This window comes from Rhinopithecus bieti, unplaced genomic scaffold (genome assembly GCF_001698545.2).
Source record: "Rhinopithecus bieti isolate Rb0 unplaced genomic scaffold, ASM169854v2 scaffold_12003, whole genome shotgun sequence".
Lineage (NCBI taxonomy): Eukaryota > Metazoa > Chordata > Mammalia > Primates > Cercopithecidae > Rhinopithecus > Rhinopithecus bieti.
In genome coordinates this window covers 1,969,052-1,975,956 of record NW_016807365.1, presented here as the reverse complement: position 1 = coordinate 1,975,956, position 6,905 = coordinate 1,969,052, and positions in this window count along the sequence as shown.

The following is a 6,905-nucleotide window of genomic DNA, read 5'->3' as shown; positions in this document are numbered from 1 at the left end:
AGGAAGCACCATATTCTCAATAATATATTTATTATGCATAAAGCCTCTAATATTGAGTGATTCCTTGAATATGTAAGTCCATTATGCCATTAATTTAAAATTTTTCAGTCAGTATTCCAAACTTTCAGATAAAAATTTTAATTCCATTGTAGAATGAAACATTGCGTTATGCCTTCAGATAGACTTAGTAGTTAGTGCTTCTTTCTATATACTATAAGTTATTGTTTGATATCTTTATGCCTTACACTGTAGATACCTTGTCTTTTTTATATTTACACCACAGGAACTTGATAAAACACCTAATTTTCTTATGAGGGAGTCAATAAATGTTTGTTAATTGAAAAAAAAAATCCAATCAGTCTGTAGGTCTGATATCTGGAAATTTTCAGTTATATTGCTTTGTGGAAATTATTCCTGACATAAAGATAGTTTAATAAAAGTATGGTTAATCATGCCAAAGAAAATTATGTTCAAAATGGATTGAAAATGGTAGATGTGTGAGGAGAATATAAGATGGCAAGATACAACTGAAACCAAAAAAAAAAAAAATAAACAAAATGAAAGGAGATTAGCACACCCAACAGAAATAATTTATGAATCGATTAAAGCAATATGTCATATTGTGGGGAATGTACACAAATATATGTATGTGTGTGTGTGTATGTGTGTGTGTATATATATATATATAGAATATGAGGGAAAAGGAGTTGGAAAATCTACTTTGACTTGTAATTAAAAGCAAAATTGCTGTGTTATGGTAAAAGTTTCAGGTAATTTTCTGTTGTACCATACAAATAATCTGTAAGATTTTTAAGCACGTGAAGACTCATTATTTTACATCTACACTAAAATATGAGGATGGGGCATTAAAAGGTTCCCATTTCCTAAATTATCAAAGATGGGCTAATATATACCAGAAAAGGCAAATACAAAGAAATTGTATTACTAACTACTATTCCCTCCCTAGAAGGTATCACAAATTGTTCCGAACATACTTTTCTAGTGAACTTATATGCAGACTTAGAATTTGGGACATGGCACTTTGCACAACCACAAGCAGTCACCAGGAGTTGTCTATTGAGATGAGACATATTTGTTTTTCCTACCAAAAACACACTAAAACGTCCTGGCTGAACTTCTGTGCATGACAGGAACCTGATTCCAAGTGCACATATGGGAATACATGTGTTGCAGGGAATGGAGGCCAGGAAATGCCTTATGATAGCAGATGGCCAGATAGCCAGTTCACCTCTGGATGACAGTGGCTGCTCTAACAGGACAGTGATGTCAACACTAGCAATGTCATTGATATGTCTCAAGTGCTCTCTCAAAGAAATGCCACTCAGTACGAAATCTCTCCTGAGTCCACTAGCCAGAATAAAAATATATACAATGGTTTCAAATGCTTGCTCAAGTAATGCTCAAGTGAACACTTTATTTTTTATAAATTGTCAAACACACAGCAGATGGTAACATTCAATAATCCTAAACTGGGCAGCGTATGAACTAGTGACTACAAGATGATCCACTGAAAAAATCTTTTTATTAGCCTCCTGAGTCTTGGTCTTAAAAGTGTCTTCATTCTGCTCATTTTCAACATTGTACTTTTAAATTTTAATTATTTTCATCCAGTCTGCAAGATAGACAGTGAGAGAAAAAGAGATTTTCAGTACACAGTCTTCTAAATCAACTACATTTCATTCCTTTTTCTCTCCATTGAGAGCAGAGTCCTGATTTTCAACATGGAAGATCTGGCAGAAAACAACTCCATCTTATTAAATTGCCTGCTGGGCTTACTGAAACTTTTAAAATTATTATAGAGCTAATCACCACTTTCATTTAGCTGGCAAAGACAACAGATATTTAGTATATCTACCGTGTTCCAACTTCTCTGAACATGATGCCCAAAAATGTATAAGAAAGCAAATTTTCAATATGGGTACTTTGGAATGGGGATTTAAAAACTTTTTTCACATGTGATGAAATAACTTTTTATATGAATCAATTATACTTTCCCCACTAAAATTCTTTCAAAACATTATATACACACATATATGTAATCTTACATTATATACAAAGATATGCAGTCTTATACTATATACAAATGGATATATTTAAACAACTGAATAGCTTATTTGTAAGGCTTTCTTTTGCTCTTGGATATTTCATAAATGCTGTGGCTTATCAACTACCATTGGTACTGATGCCTTGAATTAATTATCAACTAGGTTACAGGGAAGCAGATGTTTTGGATATAATTTCAGTAAAATTTTCAGTATGCTCGAAGCATTAATATACCTTGGCTTGGACCCATACTACCCATTCATAGAGTGCAGGAGAGATCTTCTACTACTACTACTACTACTACTACTACTACTACTACTACTACCACCAACAGAAAGACCATACTAGTAGAAGTAAATATCTTATGATTGCATCATTGATGCCTTGCACTGTTCTAAGGGCTCTATCTGAAAAATCTTAAGAAACCACCCCTACAATACCAGCAGCTAATACTACATTTATCCATGCCATTCATTGAATAGTTTGAAACTCAAAAAAGTTAAATAACTTGCTGAAGTTGAACATCTAGTAAATGGTACAGCCAGAAATTTAGTGAGCCCAAATTAAATTTTTGTGCTCAATTCCAAAGACACTGAGTACTCATTCTATGTTTCAAAATGTTGTCTGTGCATTTCCTCACTATGCTTCCACGTATCCATGTGTTTCCTAGTAGTCTAACTCAAAAAAGACAATACGGACCATTTGGGCAGTTGTAATTTATTTCTTTTGTTTTCATGCCATTATGAATAACCCCTGCTTTTATTCTCAAAAGCATGAAATGCGATTCTAAATGATATGCACACTATACCTAAGACTCCAAGATGCGTTTTTGTTGTTGTGCACTGTCACATCAATGAATGAAGTACACCTATAAATATTATTCTGAATGTGGAGAAATCTCCCCATCTATTTGCAAGGGTATCTTTGTTCCTTTGCTCCTTTATTTGTGGTGCCTCATGGAAAGAGGCTTGCAGGAAGAGAGTTCTCAATTTCATTCAGATTATCCAATTCTATTATCTCAACATTGAAACATCAAAGTCTATTTTGCTTCTAAATTATAACAACACTTACTAAGATAGAAAAAATGTTAAAAGCAAACAGCAAGACATGCCATACATGTCAACACAGAGACAAAAAATATTCTATAATGATGAAAAAAGAACTCCAGCAAATAACTTGTATGCTTTCCTCAACTTCTAGTACGTCACAAAATTAACAAGCAAGAACTTCATAACAGAACAGTTACCAACAAAATCAATACAATTATGCAATAAGAAACCTTTTTGCAAATAATTTGTTTACCTTAGCAAAGGGTAATTGTCCTTATGGAAAGTTAACTTACTCTTGGAAGAACTAGGTCGTCACTATGCATTTGTACCTGGTGCTTAATTTAATAAATTCTAATAAATATAATCATTCAGCACAAAACATCTATTTAACTTCCTGAAAATAGAGATTTGGGTAAAAGATACATGTAATATAATTTTTTATTCCTGGTCTAATAAAAAATTCAGGTTAGCATTTTTTCATGTTCTTAATATTTTATTTTTTGTGATATTTATGGGAACATGGAATAAAATAATAAGGTTTTGGTATGACAGTAAAACTTATTTTCAACATTTGAAATAATTCATGCAAGTCAGATATTAAATACATTTAAAAAGACACATTACTGTATTGGTAATTAAAATAAGGTATAGGATTAAATGATTTCTAAACAGTCACATTATTTTTTTTTTCTATTTTACCAGTTTTTAACATTGTGATGTCTGCTAACTTGTGAGAGTACATTTATAACTTATTCCAAGTGGGGATCTGTTCTACACACAACACAAATTTTCAGTGTTTGTGTGAACTATATACTGTAGCTTTGGGAAATACAATGACTAGTTAAGAAACAAATTGGCATTTGGTGAACACAATACCATAACCAAAAGCTAAATCACACAAGAGAAAAATTATCTTGAATTCCACATGCCAATGGGTATATTTTCATTTCCAGGTGTATTTTTAAATTTTTACAAAGATAAATTTAATTTAATATTGTTTAAATAGTATAGAGATTTTTCTAAAAAAAAAAAAAAAAAAACATTTATTACATGATCAATTGGCCAGAGTACTTCAATAGCCCATTAATAAATAAAAGACAAAGTATAAAGACTTTACTGGAGAGCCTCAAATTTAAGACAGACACATTGACTTATAATAGCTTAAGGAAAAAATAAAAATAAAATAATAAATCATAACTAAACTAGTAACCTGATGCACAACTTAAAGTATAAATATTTGTATGTCTATTTTGGTATATTTTCCTTGGTATTTAAATACTTTGAATTCAGAAAATATAAACTTGTTTATAGTTTTTTTATTGCTTTTGAAGTATCTACACTTCTAAAGATTCTTTTATGTTCCAATTCTCTATTTTAATGCCAAGATGGGCTCATGAAAAACCTAGTTGCACAGCTGATGTCCCTGTCGACTGTTAACATAAAGAGACTGATTTGGAACAGGATGAGGAAACTCAGGAGAAGCCTTGGCAATGATATTCCATTACTGCCCATCTGAATCAGTCACAGCAGACTGATCAGACCTGAATTAACTCTCAGTACAAATAATCAATGGAATATATAAATTGAGAATATTTGAAAATGTATACATCTATTTTAATTGCCAATTTTATTTAGATATATAAATATGTAGAGATTTTGTTGATATGTTTTAAGCAGCAAAATGAAAACACCAGATGTAGTAAACAATTGCCTTTGCAATATAACGCTATTATGAAAGGTTAAGGTTACTTTCCTGCCATTCATCTGTTTCCATGCCCACGTGCATACCATACTGAAGATCTAGCATGCCATTTAGTCCTAATCCGGGCCAGTACATTTGTATGGAAATAAAAATTGTGTTTCCTGGTTATTGACTTCATTTCCCACAAAGATATGACTTTGGTCACCAGGGCAACCACACAAGATAATATGGATGGTTCAGTTTGAAACTATTACCACTAATAGAAAAATGAGGACCTTTTTATTACTTGATAATTAGTACAATATGGCAAAAACATTATCTCTGTTAACAGATAAAAATAGAGTTCCACTAGGAGTGTTATGAATGATGAGGTAAACAAATATCACAGAAGTGGTGACACTATAGGTCATTAAATATTGTAGATGAAAGAGAGCTCAAGAACTTCTAGAGTTTATGTAGCACTTTGCAAGTAAGGAAACAAAGACTTCTTTGCAGGGAGAAACTACCAGGTTTGTACAGCTAATAAGTGGCAGTTCTATATTCATGCAAGTAAAAGGGACTAAGAAAAAAGCAAAATATATTACTTATTTACTTTCTTACAATATACCAGGAACATCACATATGTTATCTCATTTAATTCCATCACATGTTATCTCATTTGATTCACCTAACAACACCATGATGCATTTATCATTGGTCATGTGTTACTGCTGGGAAATATACTTTCAAAGAAAGTTCAGAACAGTTAAATTACTCTCTTATGATTGCATCATTATTAAGCTGTAGATATTACAAAGTATGATAATTTTATTTATTAACTTGTCTAGGCAATGCTGTCTCTTTGTTTAGTTAAACATTAGATGTTTCTGTGAAGGTATTTTTTAGATGTGAGTGACATTTATAATCAGTAAATTTGAGTAAATCAGATTACCCTCCACAAGGTGAGTGGATTACCCTCCATGACATGGATTCAAACAGTTGAAAGCCTAAGAACAAAGACTAATTTTCTTGAAGAGGGAGAAATTCTGCCTCAAAACTTTAACAATGAAATCTTGCTTGAATTTCCAACATGCTGGCTTGGACCATGGATTTCAGATTTAACTTTTGTCTGAATTTTCAGCAATACAGACCTGCCCTACAGATATTGGACTTGACAGCCCTCGCAGTCATATAAGCCAGTTCCTAAAATCAGTCTCTCTCACTCCTGTTCTTGCTCTTGCTCTCCCTTGTTAGTCTCTCTATGTATTCTATTGGCTGTGTTGCTATGGAGAAACTTGGATAATACACAATGTTATAAAAAATTGTTGGCAGTCAATATATTGTGAGTACCAACTAATGAGAATGAATGCTAGTCTTAGTTCACGGGACCCTGGAAGGCTTCCTTTTATGTTAGGGTTTTCCTACCTTTGATTGGTGGTAGATCCGGTGTTTTGGGAGTCTGGGGAAATTGACTAATTATGAATGAAGACTAAAATATTTTTAATATTTTTAGCAATCAATATGATCAAATTATTAGGCTCTTAGGTTCTAGAATGGGAGAAATCTGCTTTGGTTATGTTAATGATACTTATTGGACAAGTTACTGTAACTGCTTAGTCTTCATTTCTTCATCTACAAAATGGAGATGTTAAAACACTCATTAAGCATGTGAAGACTCATTATTTTTACATCTACACTAACAATATGAGGATGGGACATTAAAAGTTTCCCATTTCCTAAATTATCAAACATGGGCTAATTAATACATACCAGAAAAGGCAAATATAAAGAAATTGTATTACTAACTACTATTCCCTCCCTGTAAGGTATCACAAATTGTTCCTAACATACTTTTCTAGTGAACTTATATGCTGACATATGTTATCTCATATGTTATCTCATTTGATTCACCTAACTATACCATGATGCATTTATCATTGGTCATGTGTGACTGTTGGGAAATATGCTTTCAAAAAAAGTTCAGAACAATTAAATTACTCTCTCATGATTGCATCATTATTAAGCTGTTGATATTACAAAGTATGATAATTAAGTTTGTTAAAATAACGTTATTATTTTAAATAATAAATAATTAAATAATAATTAATTAA